Source organism: Phyllostomus discolor, chromosome 11, assembly GCF_004126475.2.
Source record: "Phyllostomus discolor isolate MPI-MPIP mPhyDis1 chromosome 11, mPhyDis1.pri.v3, whole genome shotgun sequence".
NCBI lineage: Eukaryota > Metazoa > Chordata > Mammalia > Chiroptera > Phyllostomidae > Phyllostomus > Phyllostomus discolor.
In genome coordinates this window covers 68,434,215-68,455,251 of record NC_040913.2, presented here as the reverse complement: position 1 = coordinate 68,455,251, position 21,037 = coordinate 68,434,215, and the positions used below count along the sequence as shown (strand labels likewise).

The window sequence follows — 21,037 nt, the reverse complement described above, 5'->3', positions numbered from 1 at the left end:
AAGCCAACTACAACCTGACCTTTGCTTAGAACTTTCAGAGAGATGCTTTATTTTTCTTCATTACCACCAAGGCACACATGCCGCATGTTTTATGCAAAAAGCATAATCCTGAGAATTAAATAAAGATAAAATGTTACTTTTTTCTTTTGAAAAGTTTAAAAATCATTACAAAGTATGAAGATTAAGTTAATAGATATATTGTACCCATCAGTTTGCTAGTTAGTGTGAAAAACAGAGTCCCCAGAAAGGAAAAAAGGCTCTGATTTGTGGCATTTTCTGTTCTCTGTGGTGTAAGTGCTTTCACCATTGATTTCAAGTTGTCATGGTGACATCATCGGATGGGACGTTGGGAAGAGATGTGCACAACCCACTCTCCCCAGGTGATGCAGTTCCAGCACACCACTGATGGCACCCAGTGGCCATAATTAACAAATATTAATGAAATTTTTCACAAAAGAAATAAGACATTATGAATAATATTGAAGTCCTCCTTGTTTCTCTCCACAGATCTTTCTCTTTACCTTCCTTCCCCAGAGACAACTATTATCAAGAATCTGGTAGGTATTCTTCAAGACTATATACTTTTCCTACACATATATGTAATAAAAAATATATAGTTATATTTTGTATACTTTGAATTTTACCTTGCGTTATCATATTCTTCACTTTCTTGTTCTCTTCAAAATTATGTTTTTGAAATTTATTCATATTGATATATATATATAGATTCAGTTCATCCATTTTGTGCTCAGTTATATGAAAATATCACAATTTATTTATCCATCCTCTTGTTAATGGTCTTTCAGCATGTTTCCAATTTTTGCCAATACAAGTGATGTTATAACTACCCTGTAGGTGTATCTCAGTATGTAAAGTTACCATACCTAGAAGTGAAATGAATGGGCTATAGAGGTTGCTTATTTTCTACTGTAGTAATTTTGAGAATTTTTTCTTCAGTGGTTATGCCAATTTATGCTTCTGGCAGAAGTATATGAGAGTTCCTCATTTCCCAAATTCTTGGTATCAGATTTTTAGAATGCCTCCAATCTTAAGGTATGAAGTGGTGTCTAGTTTTAACTTGCATTTCTCAAACTTCCTAGTTAGGTTGTGTTAGTTAGGTTTGCTACTACAACAAATAGACTTCCAGATAGGGTACTTTAAATGGAAGACATTTCTCTCTTGTATAACAGGCTATATTGGATAGTCTAGACTGGTAAGGTAGCTCTGCTTCACACGGTGTTTCAGGAATCCTTCCATTTGTTAAATTGCCATCTCTTAGGTCATTGGCCTTCTCATCATGGTTGCAGTGTTGGATTTTTGGTACATAGCAACTTTTGAAAAAAGATTAGGAAATTTCTGACAAAATAGTCTTTTTATAGGTAATAAGGCATAAGTTACACACACGTGTTCCACTCACATTGCATTCGTAAAACTTGGTCTTATGGATACATAAGCTTATCCTTAGGAGGAGGCTGGGAAATATAGTCTCTGGCTGGACAACCGTGTGTCCAGGAGGAAGGGAAGGGGGGCAGGAGACTAGCATTCCTTCTTATGCAAGTGTTTGTGGGCCTTCTGGGCTTTTCTATGACTCAGCTGGTAATATGTTTTTTCCCCTTTTATTTTGTTTGTTTTTTGTTATCAAGTTACAAGAATTCTTTATATGTTCTAGTTTGCCCATCTAATTTTTACAATAAATTAGACCACTTAAAATGTGCCACTGTACATGCATCATTGAAAACATTTTAGTTTTTATTTAAAGGAGTTTGTTTTTTAAACAAGTCTGTATTCTTTTTATAACTTAAGATTCCTTTTATAAAATGAATAATTAACACCAAACCTGGTTTTCTCTTCACTGGAAATATATGATCTTACTTACTCAGTTTAATTAAAATAAGATAGACCTATATTGACTGCTTAAAAATTATAGTTTTATGGAAATCCTCTAGGCCAATATAAGTTACCCAAAGTTAAAACTTAGAAGAATGGGCTTTCTTAGATCCAATGGAAACTACTGAACCTACAAGGGAATCCAAAAACACATAGGATATTGCGGTAGGTTTTTAATTTTATTTTAATATTTTTTCCTACTTTTTTTATTGTTGTTCAAGTATAGTTGTCTCCATTTTCTCCCCTCCACTCCCTCCTGCTTCACCTCTCTCCACTTCCCACCCTTTTAACCACTTTGAGTTTCCATTTTCTCGACTGTAAGGATGATATTATTTGCTCTGCCTACTATAAGAAATTGTAATAAAGATCAAGCAAGATGATGTAGAGAAAATAGTCTATAGAATTCAAAGTTCATGTAATTATTAGGAATCACAATCACAAATAGGATTTCAGTTGCATACGTTAGATTTCATTTGAAATCTCCTAAATCCGGTTATCAGTTCCACTGACACACTCTATGCCATCTACCCAGATACTCCACATTACACATTGGCATCTGACTTCTGATAGTCACTGCCACACACTATGTAGGCGTGGGTGGAATGAAAGCTGTGTGCGCAACCACAGCTGTGTGAGATCAGACTGTACTGTGAGTTGCTTTTATTCAGAGCTGTTTCTTTCCTTATGACAGCCTGGGAGATGCTTTTCAGCCTGTTTTCAAGCAGTTTTCAGCTGAGCTCCATCACCTCAAGTTGTGCCTTGGAGTTTCTTTCCATCACTGAGTCAGGCCAGCTTAACTTGTCATTCATCCCTGCCTTCTTTACAGGCAATTCTCAGTGTACTGGAATTCTGCATCTGGCTTGTCCCACTCGTGAAAACCCATTGGAGTTAGGAGGGCAGCAGGGAATGGCGTCTCCCTGCCTCGGCCCATTAGCCCCTCTCCCCAGTATCTCTGCTGCAGCACCACCCAGCATGGCAGTCCTCAGGCTTGGCCACGGGAAGAGAGGACTGCTGGGGGCAGAGACTGGGAGAAACAAGAATGCCCTGGAATATGATCTGTGCTTTGTTAGTGATAAACAAACTTGAAAAAATTAGAAAGGAGAATTTCAACAATGTGTTGTAGAAGTAAGTATATAGTAAAACTTTCATTAGTTTATTGCTATATTTGAATTTCATTTTGAAAATGAAAACAGCAGTGTTCTTGTGACAAACACAGGACCGTTGTTTTATGCTGTGTGGACTAAAACTGCAGATGTTAGGTGTGCCGGTGAGGTGAGAAAGAGGTGTGAGCTGAGGTGATGTGCACTGGCCAAGATGGGGGAGTTAGCAGAGTGAGGGTCTCTATCCTCCCTTTCACCCAGGATGGGGCTAACATTCCTTCACTTATTAAGTTTTATTGAGCACCTCCTATATACCACAAGATACCCTAGGTACTGGGATATAGCAGAGGCTGAAGCTGGTGAGGTCCTGCTCTCATGGCACTTCAATTGGTAGGATACAGAGGAGATTATGGAGCAAGAGATCAACGAAGAGACACATGATAATTAAAATAAATACAAAATGTCAGTTAGTGGTAAATTATATGGAAATATTTAAAAAACAGTGATGTGAAAGAGATTGAGGACATCAGGGAAGGTCTTTCTGAAAAAGTGCCATATAAATTGAGAAATAAATGGTAAGAAGGAGCAAATCATATACAGTTAGGTGGGAAAAACACATAGGACAGAGGGCTCAGCTAGTGCAAAGGACCAAAAGTAGGACCAGGATTAACAGGTCCGAGGGACAAGACAGAAGGACCAGTGGGGTGGTGAGCATGGATGACAGGGAGGCTCATGGGCAGAGGTAGGCTGGGGCCAGATCACACGAGTCTCTGTCAGGCAGGGCCAATTCACAAGTCCAGGGTTTAGTCCAGAATGGAGTCCACCTTGGGGAGCTTCTGGGGCTATGAGGAAGCCATGGTTCTCAGAGTCAGGCAACTTCCAGGTCCAGGGAGTGTCTCTGGGTTGTCTCAAAGACCAGGGGTTTTTTGTTGTTGTTGTTGTTTTTTGTTTTTTGTTTTCAGTAAAAGGCAGACACTGGGAGATAGGGACCTTTACAGAAATGGTGTCCCACTGGGAGGAGTAGACTAGCAGGTATTGCATCTACTGGTGATGCTGGTGATGATCTAAGCTGATGAAAGTGAACCCCCAGAATGAGGTAGGACAGACAGACAGACTCTCTAGGTGAACATGGAGTGGGTATATACGGAGGCCCTCAACTCTGGTGAACATCACGTAAGTATTTGTTCAGCCCCTCACATCCCACACCATAGACCTGGGGCATGAAACAAGCTCCTGAACCCATGTGCTGGTGTATGGGAGCTCTAAATGTGCTGCAGGACCTGACCTCCATGCTCACCTGGGCTGAGCCTACAGTGGACAGGTTATTCCAGAGGGAGGCGGCAATATATACACCATGCTGGAGCAGACTGAGGGTGACAACCCAGAGGGACAGAACTTGCTTTTGAAGATTATGATCAAATTCAGCATCCTGTCCCTTTGAATCTGGGCACCACTGAAGCCAAATCTTTCACGTTTTTTGTTGTGAGTTAACCAACCACCTGGTAAAGGAACAAGGTGAGAGTCCGTTGTGAGAGAGACTTAACTGTGCATTCTGCAGGTAGATGAGCCCTGGAGCAGGCCAGGCACAAGCTGAGGCTTCAAGTGCCAGTAACACCTCAGGACAGCAGGGAGGGTCCTGCCTCAAAGGGGGCACCATGTCTAACTACAAGGCCCTTAATTTTTGTGGCCAGGAAAATCTCCAGACTGCCCCAAAGTCCATACTTTTCCTACTAGATCATCTTGTCTCCTGAGTAAATATGTCCCTATACTTTTTATTTGTTGTAGTAAAATTAGTCCATAATTATGAGGAATTGAAATAAGGCCCATTTTACAGGGAGACATACTATATAATATTAAGTTAAAATGTGTGTGTCTGCCTGCTAGGTGGAAACTATAAATAGACAATCTACCTGACTATATATATCCTATTAGGAGATTTCTATGGAAGTTAACAACAAAGCTAGTATTATTTTTACAAGAAGTACTTGTTTCCTGGTACCTGTGTTCCAGGCACGTGCTGAGCACCTGCTGCATGATCTCACATCCCCTCAATTATGCCATCATTTCTAAGTAAAAGTAATATACTTAAGAAATCACAGGGTTTGGAGGGTCATCTGGTTGGACTTGCAGCAGTTTTTCTGTTAATGTAATCTTTACCTCATGGGACTTGGGTAATCACTTATTTGTACTTCCCTTTTTTATCTTAGGAGGATGAGGATAGTAACAAATTAAACTAAGTGCTTGGTTCATAAACATTAGAGACGGAAGGGAGCTTCAGAGGCCTGAGCTAGCCTTCTGCCTTCAGTCAGTTATGCATAGGAGAGCAAGAGATAGTAAATCATCTTCTCAAGGCCATCTAGCTAGAAAGTGGGAGAACCGATGCCACAGTCCAGGTCTCCTATTAAGATCCTGTCTCCTGTTAAGATCTCCTTCCCCACCCACACTGTGCTTCCGTGCGAGATACAGCTTCCGTGAGTGTTGAGATATAGCACATCTGTCCCACTGTTTCTCACTGGCAAGTTGTGCTTTCAAAGCACAGAATGAAGAGCTGCGGGTAGAATAAAAATATGGTTCCTGCAGGTGGCATATTGTGCTTCTAACTCACCAGTTTGGAAGAATTTAGGAAAAGAAGTTGAAAACTGAAAAACATGGCTCAGAATAAGCACCCCATCAAGAAAGAGAATCAAAGCCTTCTTATCCAGTTCCATTTGTAATAACATTCTACCAGACAATGAAACAAATACACCTCCCTCCTGCTTCACTTCTCCTACTCAAGCATGCCTGCTCCATCCCTCCCATCTGCTAACATCCCAAACCTCAGGACAGCTGGAGGATGCAGTGCAGGATTAAAGAGAAGATGCTGAAGGACCTTTCTGCCAGTTTCAAGTGGTTTTCATAATGGGGGGAGAGAGAGAGAGAGAGAGAGAGAGAGAGAGAGAGAGAGAGAGAGAGAGAGAGTGAGTATGTGTGAGAGAGAGAGAGCAGTCTTCCTGATGACTCTCCCTGAGAGCCAGTTTCTCTAACCAACTAATGAGGTTTCCTAAATGACAGAGTAATAGCCTCTCCTGCTAGTTAGAGAGTTCATCCCCCAAAAATCTCTGGCGAGACAGGGAGATCTGAACAAACATAGACAAGACATTGATTTAATGTGTATGCTGACACCCCAAGAAAAATGAGGAGAAAAAAGAGTATTTGGGGAGAAGCAGCAGGATCTCTTGAAAGGAAGGAGAAAGTAAAGGAATGATTTTAAAAATCATGAATTGGCAGCAAGGAATTTATCTTGTGACATTCATTACCATGTCAACCAGAACATGCAAAGAAGGGACTCTGGAAGCAAGAAGGAAAACATGGAGCTTTAGCGGAAGATGAGGAATGAACCGAAACATGAAGTCTGCTAACCCAGCTGTGCAACTAGCATCTCCCTACTAGGGAGAAATTGAGGTTCAAACTGCACTTTCCCTGGAATGAATTTATTTACACTTCTATAAGTTATATAGCTATAATTGAGCACATAGATTTAACTGAAATATTTAGTCACAACATTATTTGTGCCATGCCTATTGAATTAAACTTAAATTACTCTTTTGCATTTAAAGTGCCATTAGGGAGCTGGGTAGTGGAAGTGGGGTAAGGGAGAAGGGAGGAAATGACGGCGAACCTCATGATAAGCTGCATTCTGCTGTGGCTGGTGTAGCTTGGTGGTTTAGGAGCTGTCCTGCAGACCAGAAGGTTGGTGGTTCACTTCCCAGTCAGGGCATATACCTGGGTTGCAGACCCGGTCCCCAGTTGGGGGAGTGTGAGAGGCAACCAACTGTGCCGTTTCTCATGGCACATCCAAGTTTCTCTCCCTCTCTGTCTCCCTCTCTTACCCTCTTGCTAAAAAATAAACTATTTTTTTAAAAAGCTTCATTCTGCACAGGAAAAACCATCCTAGATTGGGGCTCCCTGTAGCTATACCTACTTGCTGGAGAGAAGGGTGTGATGGAGTTAAAACCCCAACGTGGAAGTTCCATCGGCATATTGGAGGGTTGCTGGTGGACTGAGTCAGTGAGCTAGTCAAATCCCTGCTCCACCCAGGAGGGAGACAACAATAGAGCCTTTCAGGGCACAGGTGTGAGTCATGCCCGAGCTCCAGCCCAGGCAGCACAGTACCATGACGTCACCTCTGCTGGCCCACAGCACGGCTGTGGGAGCAGTGATTGAATCTGAATCAAATTCAACTCTGTTAAGTTAACCTTTGCAAGGTCAACATCTGCTACTTGATTTTTGGCCAGCCAGCAGTCTCGAAAATGAGTGTAAATGGCTTGGTTAATGAGGCTTCCGTAACAGAGAACTGGGTCCCGAGGGAACTTTGCGTGGCATGTGTTTGTGGATGAAGGGTATCCACCTTGTTGGGTTTCTCAGGGTTGTTAGTTATATGTCAAAAATTATAACAGAAAATACCCTTTTAAAAAGGATCCCACAAGTAATTTTCATTAAATACACATACAAACAACTTGGTGTACACGTACACATATATACTTACATATACATACATGTTCTTACATATATGTTATAGGTACTTAATGCTATGCACCTGTATCTGTATCTATGTATATAGGTATATGTGTGTATATATACACAAAGTTCTGTGTAGCCCTTTTTGTTGTAACAATAAACATCTAATACTCAATGCCCAACAGTAAGATATTTTTAATTAGATGATGGCTCATCTATCCAGTGGGATGTTACAGAGCTGTGGATAAGAAAAAAGTATATCAATAGTATTGGCACACGTGCTATTATTACATTCTATTATTTTTAAAATGATGAAGATATGTTAAGGGAAAGAAAACTGCATTAGAAAAAACTATGCAGCAGGGTTCTATTTACATAGAAAAAAAGGATAGACATAAGTGTAAATATATGTTAAGGCTTGGGCAGCCTATGAAAAAATGGGGCAATAGCTATTAATTGGCTCAGGCTGTAGAGAGGGCTGAAAAAGGTAGAGAGGTGGGAGGGAAAACTTGTTAACATGAAGTTTCTTTTTCTTAGTGTGTCTTTTAAAATATGCCAAACATTTATTTATTTTTAAAGATTTTATTGATTTATTTTTAGAGAGAGGAGAAAGGAGGGAGACAGAGAGGGAGAGAAATACCAACGTGTGAGAGAAAGATTGATTGGCTGCCTCCCTGCATGTGCCTGAAACCCAGGCATGTGCCCCACCTGGGAATCAAACCCGCAACACTTTGCCTCATGCAGGACAACACCCAATGAACTGAGCAACACCAGCCAGGGCTAAACATTTAAATAAAGAAAGTCACACTAAATGCATCAAATATTCAGAAGCCACACTGTTGTTACTAAGTCACTGGCTGAAAATGTACTTTATAAATGATTCCAAGTTACCATAAGGGAGGATTCAAGTGCCCCAAAGCAATTTCATTGTTAATGATTTTATAATGCCATGTCTTCTCTTTAGCACCATTTTCAAGGAATCAGGGCATTGTCTTTCTAGATATTCCTTCTCAATAATTCAGAGAATCATTGATCTAATAATAAAAGGAAGCTATTAGAGACTCTGTGTGCCAGATATTACTCATGCTTGATAAATTGCATGCCCAAGGGAATACAAAAAAAAGCACATCAACAAAAATAGAATTTAATTCACAATGATTAAAACAATATGTGCTAAACAGCTCTTTTTTGTTGGAGACAAAACATAGCAACATCTATCAAGAAATCTAACAAATGAATATAGAAGATTATGGCCCTCACAGATTTCAAGTATTCAATGAATTCTTAAAAATTATTTATTTTGTATCAGACATTATGCTGAGGCTGAATAGCAGGACAGTGTAGTGACAGGAAAAGATGAGTTAAAATAGTAATTACAGTGCAATGCAATAAGTGGTAAAATAGGCCAAGAACAAAGTACATTTAAGCAAGTTCAAAGAGCTGGTAAACCTGAAAGAAGGAGGTACTGAGGGAAAGACTAGAATACAGCTAATCCCAGGTATGAAGGATACTTTTCTCAGACTGCCTCTCAAGTGGCCTACTCACCATGTCCACCTGGCTATCTAGTAAGCATCTCAAACTAAATGCACCCTAAATTGAGCTTCTTATTCACACACACAGCCTTCATCAGCTCCTTTGTAGTCTTCTTCTTAGTCCATGGCAACCTCATCATTCAGTTGCTCAAGCCAAATGCCTAGGACTCACTATGGATCCTTTCTATACCCCATATCTGGTGTGTCTGCATATCTTTTGGGCCCCACTGAAGGGACCCAGAACCTGATCATGTCTCTCTGGCTCTATTGCTTCCACCCTGGTATGAGCCACCATCATCTCTCATAGGGTTGTCCCACTTCCACCTATTCTCAGCATAGCAGACAGAGTGATCTCTTTATATGGTAAGATAGATCATGTACTTCTCCACCTCAAAACCCCCAGTGACCCCCATTTCACTTAAAAGCTCAAGTCCTCACTGTGGCCAACCAAGGCCCTCAATGACCTGACACTTCTTCTCCCCTCATCCTGCTGACCTTCCCTCTTCTCCTGCTTCTGGACCACTCTTCTTCACTCAGAGGATCTTAGCTGTTCCTCCAGGCTTTGGTAGACACGCTTGCTCTGCCCTGCAGTTTTTATTCAATGACCTTCCTTAGCAAGTTTTCCTAACCCCCGCATAAAATTGCAGTCTCTCCTCTTAGACTCTATCCCCTTCTTTTAAATTTTTTCATGCCACATTTAACTATCAAACACACTCTATATTTACCTACAACCCACCCCAAAATATGAGCGCCAGAGGGTAGAGATTTTTGTCTGTTTTATTCCTGCTGTATCCTTAGAACCTAGAATAATACTCAGAACATTATAGACATTCAAAAATATTTGTGAAGTTCATGAATGAATGACAGGTATAAAGTGATCAAAGTGAACATTAAAGGGGTGCACAAAAGTCCAGTTCTTGAAGGTGCCGTGGGAAGATTAAGAACTCTGAACCTCAACAGAAAATAGAAGACCACTGGAACAAGAGAGGTGGTGGTACCATTTGGGTCACCCAAAAGTAACTCTGAGGTTCTAGTGTGGGGGTTTGGACATGTATTTAAATGCCATTAAATAAAATTAGAATGACCCACAGGGAAGTTTATAAAACTCAGTAGCAGTGTCTTCCCAGAGGACATGCAAACTGGCTGGCTTCTGGACTTCACAAACAATCTCATGTTATGAGTCCATTTTTACATTGTGTGCAAATGATTTCCTGCAGCAGATGGTGAACCTACTAAGTTATGGTCTGCCTTTCTGTTCCTTAAATTCATATTCTCTAATATGAATTTGAATCTAAGGCTGGAAACATGGGGATATTTAAAATGAGCAGTTCATCGACTTGGCTGGTGTAGCTCAGTGGATTGAGTGCGGGCTGTGAACCAAAGCATCGCCAGTTCGATTCCCAGTCAGGGCACATTCCTAGGTTGCAGACCAGGTCCCCAGTGGGGGCCACATGAGAGGCAACCACACACTGATGTTCCTCTCTTTCTCCCTCCCTTCCCCTCTCTCTAAAAATAAATAAATAAAATCCAAAAAAAATAAAATAAAATAAGCAACTCATGCTGAACTTATAACATTTGAAATGTACTAGATAATACTGCAAAATTTTATGATAGAGTGCTTCAAGGTCACAGATGAATTTAATGACCATAAAGGCAATTCATATTTTGCTAAATAGAAGAGAAATAAATAAGAGATAAGTGGATGCTGACAAAAATACTTGCTAACATTGTATAACATGTTAGAATAGGCATCAGAAATATTTATGCTGTTTTTTTTTTTAATAGAGGCACCTTAGGGTATGCTTTGAACACAGATATACTTTATTTGCATATTAAATATGTGAGCATATTCTTAGCTTCTGCAAAGAAACATGCTTTCCACTGTTTTTTTCTGAGCTACATGTGATCCTCTCAATCTAGCTTTTATGATCTAATTTTGGATAAAGACATGAATCTAAGAAGTGCTTCACATTCCTCTTCACTCTATTACAAGCATTCCAGTGCAATCGAAACAAGAAGCAGGCCCAGGGGTCAGTCTCAGCTGTCACCTGGTCTCCATGGCAGGTAGGTAGTCCCTCTAGTTGTGTTCCCAGGAATGTCAGTCCAGGGCAGACAAGAGGAGACAGATATCCAGGTTTTCATATGAAATCTCCCTTCTAAAAGGGTTAGAAAGCAAGTAGAAAAATGTTAAAGCACTGTGTGGGCCAATAGTATACACAAAAACTAAGCCTCTGCTAGCTCAAGTAGAAGTTTGAACTCTGCTCTAGAGCCTACAAAACTCTTCAGGTACATTCTCTCTCTTGACTTCATAATAACCCCGTGAGAGAGGAATGTTATCCTTTTCCTGTTCTGATACGGTAGGGACCTGAGAGAGGATGAGAGGCACGCCCAAATCACATTAATCCAAGCCCTCACTAGGCTAAAACCTCTTAATCCAAATCTTATGCCCTTTCCTCTGTTCCACATTGTTTCTAAAACAGAAGATTGAGACAAACTTTTAGATTCTGGTTACTTTCCTTTTTCTTCAAATTATATAAGTTATTTGAGATCAAAGTAAATATACAAAAATTAATTGTATATATGTAATTTCATTGAACTCACCTTATAGATGAGGAGGAAAAATAGAGTAATCATGAAAAATGCAGCAAAGTTTACTCTTCATCAAAATTACATAACTTAAGTCTGATTTTAGCTGAGTCACATGTAATTGTTTCTTCTTTGAACATGTCGATACTATACCTCAAAAAATAAGCACAAGAAAAATAAGATCTATAAATACCTATAACCTGTCAAGAATGCTACTGAGAATTTGTATTATATTGCATTTATACAGTATTTAGGACTTTATAGTTATATGTTAATTATACCCTCATAAAATAAGCCTTTGTAAATGATTCCTATATATGTGATCCTGTTTGATTCTCATAACAACTTATGGGAGATGAGGAAATTGTAGCTCAGAGACATGAAAAGATCTGTTTGCTCAAAGTCATACTGTTCATGAGTAGAGACCAAGACATTAGTATCAAGGATCAGATTTTCACACAAACTCGGCCACTACATAGCTCTGTGATATAAGCAAGACACATTTCTCTGGGCATTAGTCCCCTTTTTAAATGAAATAATGTGTTTTAACTATACTATTTCTAAGTTCCTTCTAGCTCAGACATTGCAGGGTTCAATGACCAGTCCCCAGGCCTCTGACTCCTAGTCCAGCACTCTTTCCACCGCTCCACCCTGCCTTCCATGCTCTAATCTGACAGACTCTTACTCTGTTAAGAGAACTGGGATATCTCTGACCAAACAGAGGCACTGCTTTAAACATGAATGGCTATTGGGTCAGGATGGTCAGGCAGCGGCTTCTCCAACTGCTGCCATAGGTCAGAAGAGATCTAAGTAACTATGATCCAACAGAATAAGGCAGCAACTAAAAACACTGGGTTAAAAGCAACCAAAACCAGACAGACACTGGAAACCAAGAGTTCCAAGCTAAGGATGGAGGCCTTTGGAATCGCCAGCCACAAGCTGCCTACAGATCAAGAAAGAGGGTCATGCTAAGAAAGGAGACCACCATGTATTATCAGGCAAGTGAGGAAAATGGCCAGGTGGATGCCAGGTGGTGAGCTGACCCATGGTGCTAGCAGTTAGAAGGCCAGGGTGAGTCAGATGGTGGATGAGGACAAGGTTGGTTTCCTCTCAGGCCTTTTGTTATTTTTGTTTTATTTTTTTAGTATGTAGGGTATAAACTAAGGTGATCATGGCAAATTTGGGTGCCGAAACTTTCCAGAAGAAGGTATGGGTCAAGGATCAGTGAAATTATGGAATGGGAGGGAGTGGAACTGCTGAGTTCATACAGTTGTTCTTGCGACTTGTATCCAGGCAGAACACATCACATCTGCAGTTGCAGCCTTCATACAGAGGAGGACGTTCAGGCATCTGCTGTCTACTCGGACCCAAAATTGGTGAGACTTTGGCACATTGATGACTAGTGAGATAAGCCTAGCTGCTCCATGACAAGGTCAGTCTTCCATAAAAGCTTATTCACCTAAAGCGAACAAGTGTGAAGAAAGGAACTGAGAATTCACTACCTTGGGTTTATGAAAAATGATGAAAAGATGTGACTAAAAACTATTGAAGAAGGCTGCTCCGCTGGGGATGGGTATAAAACCCAAATCTGTTGGGTACCATTGGGGGCGCTGTGGTGCACTACCCAGATTACCGCCCCACCAGCCCTGCCCACCTGCCCTTTTGGAATGAAAAACTCACTCAGTTGCTGGAAGTGCCTGCAGGCTGGCAGCTCTCACCTAAGTCCCTCTCCTGGATTGCCAGGCACTGGAGGGAACAGCTTTGTCCAAGTTCACACCCCCTGCCCATGGGCAGCCCACATCCAGTGACCATTGACGTGGTACTGTGAAGGTCCGGGCCCCTTGCTCCAGTGTGGATGACACTGGCTCCAGAGTCCCCGCAGGATCAGTGAGACTTCAGCTGTAACTGCGTGGTGATCCCTCAGCCTGGTCCTGCTGCTCCCGTTTCCCTGTCATGGTGATTCCCACCGCCTCCCATTCCACTCCCTCCCATTCCATAATTCCACTGATCCTTGACCCATACCTTCTTCTGGAAAGTTTCAGCTCCCAAGTTTGCCATGATCACTTTAGTTTATACCCCACATACTACCCCAGAGGGTAATCCCAGGAAATGTCCTGCATGTGAATCTCAAGTGTTGGCTTCCAGGGTAACTGACCTACAGCAGACACACTCCGAAATGTGGAAAACAAATATTTAAAACAGTCACAACTCCTGAGCTGGGCTTTATCAAATAACAAAATTTATCAAATTTTAATAAATTTTTCACATCATAAATAATAAAATTTATCAAACAACAAAATACAACAAAAACCAATAGTAATGATATGGCTACATTAAATGAGCCCTTATTACATGTCGGTTATAGTTTTATGAGATTTTATTATCTCATAAAATCTTCACAATATTATTAAATAAACAATTAGTATCTCCATTTTACCAATGAGAAAACTGAAGTTTTAAGAAATTGAAGTAATATTCTCAAGGTCACAAAATTAATTGGATATGGAACTTGAATTGCAATCTGGTCACAAAGCCTGCACACAACCTCTATTCTAGTATCCACACTGGAAGCGCTTTTGCCCTCGGGTGGAATTATGAATCCAAAAGATTATTATGCAGTGATTACCTCAATACTCTAAAAATCACATTGCACTGGGAAAGACAGGAAAGATAGAAGAGAAAGGGAGTTTAGTCCTATGTTTTTTTCTAACTAAAATCAAAGATAAACATTTCCTTAAGGTCTTAGGAAAATCCATTCTTTGTTGGTAATGGTTATGAGTTGAATTGTGTCCTCTGAAAAAGATGTGTTGAAGTCCTGGCCCCCAGGATATGACCTTATTGGAGTAGGGTCATTGCAAATCCAATTAATTAAGACGAAGTCACACTGCAGTGGGATGGGCCCTTATTCCAATATAATTAGTGTCCTCAAAAGAAGTCGACATGAAGACAGGAAGAGAGAACACCACGTGATAACAGAGGCAAGGACGGAGAGGTGCAGCTGCGAACTAAGGAATGCTGAGAACCAACGGTCACCTCCAGAAGCTTGGAAGAGGCAGAGAAGGATTCCAGCTAGAGTCTTGAAGGGAACATGATCCTGTTGAATTTTGATCTCGAACATCTAACCTCCAGAACGATGAAACAATGAATTTCTATTGTTTTAAGACCCAGAGTTTGTGGTATTTAATTACAAAAGCCAAAAGAAACAAATACAGTAATCACAGAAATATAGATTAAAACCACAAAGATGTAGCAGTTACTATGCATATGTCCAAACTTTTTAATTGGGAAAGTTCATGTCTGATAATCCCCTCACAAGCAGTAGTGTGCCAGTGAATGTTTAGCACCAAACTCTGAAGAAAAGACGTTTGTAGGTATGTATGTGTAAATGTGTTATTTTAAACGTTATTGATATAAAAGACACATAGCACAAAATTTAGAAATAATAAAATATGCCATATTTTTTTATTATCAATATAACCAAAAATCAGTTTTCTGCTTTCTGCTGATTTTTGCTAAATTCCTGAATCCATACCCAACCCAGAATTACAACTGACAAATGAATGCAGTTCTGACATAAATGTTAGTTGATATGTAATTTATGTTGATGAGTAAGGCAAAGTAAAATGATAAATACATATATAATAACTATACTTGTCACTCGTGAGTTGATTCTTTGCTGCATTAGATAGTAGTTTTGAATACTGGAGAAGTATTTCCTCAATATTTTGTGCTGCTCATAGTATAACAACTACAGAAATAATGCACATTAAGTTTAGTCCACATGGTTAATGTTTTCACCATCTGTTTTCTTAAGTCTAGGCAATCAACAAAACAATAAATCAAGCACTGGTTATTATTGTTTGCCAATTTTCTTGGCTGATTTAATACTACCAACAGGATGTCAGTGAACACAGAGTTGTGAAGTGATGTGTGAAATAGCACACCATTCTCCATATAGTACTTTTGCCATTTAAAGACAGTGGATATGAGTAACCTCAAGAGTATAGATGATGCTAAACTGCTGTAAAATAAGCAGAAGGTGATAATTTTTGAGTTTGCTCTTTATTTTTAATATACTTTGTTTAGTTATAAGTTTCTATAGTTGGGTTTTTAATAATGGCTATGTGAAACAAGTGGCTTGCAGATTTCTGAAATATTAGTGATCGGTTCTCATATTCAATGAAGCTGCCCAGTGCACTACTGACAAGATTGCCTAAGAAAAGGAGCCTCTCCTGTACCAGTGAAGGCATAAATTTAATACAGCCTAAGGTTTAGTTTCCACTTACAAGAAATTTTCACACACAAGCACAAGAAAACATGGACAAGGATGTTTATTACAACATTTGCAATAATAAAAAGAATAGGGTGATGAACAGCCTGAATGTTCATCAGTAAGGCAATGCATAGATATATTCACATGATAAAATATCATATAAAAGTGACTATTTTAAAAAGGGACCTCTAGTTATCAGCATGAACACATCCCTGAAATTATCCTAAGTGAGAAAACCAACTTGCAGAATGGTATGCATATTATGATAAATATTAATTTTTAAAAAGCTATAGTGAATCTGACCAAATAGTCAGCTTTGTTAAAGCTGGGTAATGAGTAATAGGTATTGGTTATATTATGTTCTTACTTTTCTATGTATTTAAGATACTTCAAATGAAAAAATTTCACCTAGTTCCCATTTATCCTATTTCTCTTTAATTTTCTTAGTGTAAACAGTTAAAAGTCTCTTCGTGCCTTTAGAGGGATCTGTTTTTCTCTCTGTTCAGGGGGCCAGTGAATGCTGTGTCAACAGCCACTTCTGATTTATTTCTCTTAAACGAGCCTATTGGTTTTCTTACAAAGGGACTGTCAGGCTACAGTGCACAGAAATAATAAGCCAGAAGTGTTTGCACCTGTTTTACCCTCTGATCTCTCAGGTATAGGGTGATTAACTTTTCCCTCAATTTTTTATTAAAAAATTCAAACCTACAGAAAAATTAAAAGAATAATAAAATAAACATCACACAGTCTTCACCTAAATTAATTAGCAATATGTTTCCATATTTTATTCCTCTCCCTAAACATTTTTAAAGGTTATTTTTTTTCTGAATGTGAACAACCATATAATCTTTACCTAGATTCACCAGGGTTAATATTTTGCTGCATGCTTTATTTCTCTCCCTATATATTTTTAATTAAATTTTTTAACAAGTGATTTGATTTGTTAGTTGCAGACATTCTGACATTTATTCCCTAATAACTCAGCATAAGGTCATTCCTACTCATCCACAACACCATTAAGATGGATAACAAAATTAACATTAGCCCATCTAATATTTGACCCATATTCAAATTCCTCCAGTGTCTCAAAAATGTCTTTTATATCTATCCTTTTAAAAAATTATAATTCAATCAACTTTCATATTTGGTAAATCACTTTGGTTCAGTTTTTATTTGCTTTGTTTTTCATAGTATTAACTTTCTTGAAGAGTTCCAATCAATTTCTTTGTTTGTCTTCAAAATGTTCCATAGTATAGATTTCTTCTGCTTATTTCCTCATGAACAGATTCAGGTTAAATTTGTCTAATAATACTATGTAGGTAATGTGCATTTCTTATGGCATTACATCAGGAGGCACATAATGTTGGGATCCCACAGTATTAATGATGCTGATTTTCAATAACTTGATTAAGGTGGTGACCATCAGAAGTCTCTATAAAAGGTACATTTTTCCTTTGTAATTAATTTGTAAAGTGATTCTTTGAGACCATGTAAGATGTTTTTCTCCAGCTTTCCTTGAATCAATTATAACACTGGAGTTTATGTGACAGGTAGATAGGTAGGAAGATAGATAAGATAGATATATGTATATTAGATATATATTATAAATTAAATCTGAAAAAGTTATAAAGCATGAGAATACACAAGCATGCATTAGCCATTAGAATAATAACATAATGGAAACCTATTGTATACTGGTGAGAGAAGGAAGGTAAAAAAGGCAAAAAATGTCTTAAAATTATTGGGAAAATAGTTCTAACCTCACAGAATCCCTGAGTCTTGAGGATCTCTAGTGATCTTTAAGAGACAGCACTTTGAACATTGCTCTTCAGGACTGCAGTTTCTCCATCTCCATAATATGGCATTGGACTAGACAATCTTTAATATTCTTTTTACTGATGGCCTGTAATCTCTGATATCCCTTTCATTTGCCTCTTAAAGTTCACAAAACACTTTCCTGCATTCATTGACTTATTTTCTTTCCCAATGATTTATAGTGGAGTAAATCACATTTTATGTAGGACACCAGGAAAGAGTGAAAAATCAGCCCTAAAGGCTTTTATAACCTTATCAGATGCCATAGAATCCTGATGCACCCTACTGTCATCAGAGGTATGGGATTCTCACTTTTGCTACACCAGAGCCCCTTTACTTTTTATCCATTTTATAGAGTGTGTTTCCTCATAGATTTAATTTTTAAAAAAGGTTCCTCCAAGCATAAGCAACCAAAAAAAAATATATATATATATACACACATGTGTGTGTATATATATATATGTTGAACCTCATCAAAATTAAAACCTTTTGTGGATCAAAAGACACAGCCAAGAATTGAACAGAAGGAAATATTTGCAAATCATATATCTGATAAGAATCTGTTATCCAGAATATGTAAAGAACTAATCAACTTAATAATAAAAAGATAAGTAATCCAATGTTAAAAATGGACAAAGGATTTAAATAGACATTTCCCCAAAAAAAGATATACAAATGGCTAACAGCACATAAAAAGATGCTCAACATAATTAGTCACTAGAGAAATGCAAATCAAAACCACAGTGAGATACCACTTCACACCCACTAGGATGGCTATAATTAAAAAGAGAGGTAATGACAAGTGTTGATGAGGCTGTGGAGAAATTGGAACCCTTACACACTGCTGGTGGTATTATAAAATGGTGCAGCTGTGGAAACAATTTTGCATTTGTTCAAAAAGTTAAACATACCATTACCACATGACTCAGCAATTTGACTTCTAGATAATACAGCTAAGAGAATTCAGAACATGTTCACACACAAACTTGTATGCAAATGTTTATAGCACAATATTTCAAAATAGCCCAAAATGGAAACAACCCAAATGTCCATCAACTGGTAAATGGATAAACAATAAATGGTATATCCATATAATGGAATATTATTCAGCCTTATAAAGAAATAAACATGGATGAACCTTAAAAACATTATGCTAAGTGAAATGCCAGATGCAAAAGGTCAGGTAGTATATGACTCTTTATATGAAATATCCAGAATAAACAAATTTGTACAGAGAGGAAGTAGATGAGTGATTGCTAGGAGAAAGGGAGAGAGGAGATGGCGGTGAGTGACCGCTGCCAGGCACAGGGAATCTGTTTGGGGTAATGAAATGTTCTGGAATTACACAGTGGTGACAGTGGCACAGCCTGGTGAATATACTGAAAACTGCTGGGTATACTAAAACACCAGTTTCAAATGATGAATTTTATGTGATAGGAACTATATTGCAAATAAACATAGCAAAAAAAAACACAACTTGTGTCCTCCAGAAATTATTATCTGGAGCTTTAGAGACGACTCTGTGATCCAGAAAACAAAGAGGCGGCTAAAGGAGACACGGCTGTATACCTGTACTGCAGAGGAACGTGCGGGGAACTCCTGCTGCCAGATGGAGAGGGCCGCTCAGGTCCGCGGAGGTTGGCTCAGTTTTCGGGGCAGAGTTCTTGAACTCTGGGCAAGTGCTACAGTGCCCAGAGTTCGAAAACGCTGTTGTTCCAGCTGAGTGAACACAGCGCTGCTGGGGTGCATGAAAACTCACAAAAAAGTACGGATAGGGCTGCTTACATTCAGGCCTTCAGCCTGAATGAGAGCACAACTTTCACATGTTCTTGTAAAACTCGGGCAGAAATAAAACTCTTAGAAAGAAGGAAACAACAAAAACACCACCTAACCATAAAAGCACACACATCTCACACATCATGGGAAAATTATCTATCTCTGGTCATCTGTGGAGTTTTGAATAGGTGACCCAATCAAATGACACTCATTTAAATTCATTCCTGAAGGAACTCACAGGTATGAGGATTGAGTTTAATGGCAAAAGACAAAAATGTTTTAATAAACATTTAATGAGCCAGTTTAAAGCTCATTACCCAGAAACACATCTGATGGTGTAAGGTTGTGTAAATCTAGAGAGGCAATGATCTGATGACCCTTTCCTTGGAGTGACCACCTGAGTTACAGCTGGAGTAAGAACCAGAAGAGAGATGGGAGAAGCAGGGCATGACTTGGCCTCCAGGTGGTGGTGTCAAGGGACAACCAGATAGGGCTGCCCAAGGGTAGAGGAACCTTCAGAAAAGGAGTACAGGGTGGTTCTCAACATGCTAAGCAATGGGACATGACCTACTATGAGTGAGACAGTCTTCAGGTGTTGGCTGTCTTAGGGCACCTGAGGTTGCAGAGGGGCCCTGATCAGTAGGTAACCTTGTCTGGATTTCCTTTTTTTTTTCTTTTCTTTCTTTCATTCTTTTTTTGGGGAGTGGGGGTTGGGGGTGGAGGGTGCAATAGTTTCATGTTTTACATTCTACAAAATTTAAAAGACAAAAGCATAAAAGTAATTTTAAATTTATGTTCATGAGAAACAATATATAAAGATGTAATTTTTTGGATTTTCAAGTCATGACTAAAATGACCCCACCCAGGTAGGAGGGATGAGGATGTTCCAAGAAACTTGGCATGTAGAATTCTGTGTAGTGCACAGGGTTGAAAGTTGCATTTTGTCTGGTGTGTTATGTAGGCTGACTATGCTAGAGTTCTGAATTTATACTAAAGCAGTAGTACTCAAAGCAAACAAATAGTAATTTGACAGATATTTGACTATAATGACAGCACATAGCAAGATATATAGAGAGTTACATATTTAATTCACTCCCAGGGAGAGGGAGAGATGGAAAGTTGTTTGTTCTTTTAAGACAAAAAGGTATACATTCTTTTGATTAGTTTTCTTATGTGCTGTCATCATACAAAATGAAATTTAAGTCCAAAGGGCAGTAAGCAGTAACAGATATGCAGCATCCATCTGGAATGGTGTATGAATAGTCACTAAGGAAACATTTCCAAGAAAGAAACCATAAATGCTTTCACGAAAGGCAGATAATTAGAGTGCTGTTAAAGAAACAGTGTAGGATATTTTTTTAACTTCCTAGTTAAGGTAAATCAGATCTAATTATATTTCAGTTGTCCTTGAAATCTTTTATGAAAATGAATGAAAACTATAATTTTTAATAGGAAGTTGGAAGTTGGAGAACAAACTCTCAATAGAGTAGAATGTTGCCTAGTTTCTCAAAAGAATTTATATGTTTTTAAAAATATTTTTATTGATTTTTAGATAAAACAGGGGAGAGAGA

General features: G+C 38.8%; 1 protein-coding gene across 1 annotated transcript in view; it reads left to right on the top strand.

Annotated features, from left to right (window-relative positions):
* Positions 1–21,037, top strand: part of PSD3 (pleckstrin and Sec7 domain containing 3) — a 536,273-nt gene that overhangs the window by 48,936 nt on the left and 466,300 nt on the right. Inside the window, exon 2 of the mRNA XM_036011513.1 lies at positions 508–557. The gene's annotated coding sequence lies outside the window, so the exon portion shown is untranslated. The remainder of the gene's footprint in view (positions 1–507; positions 558–21,037) is intronic.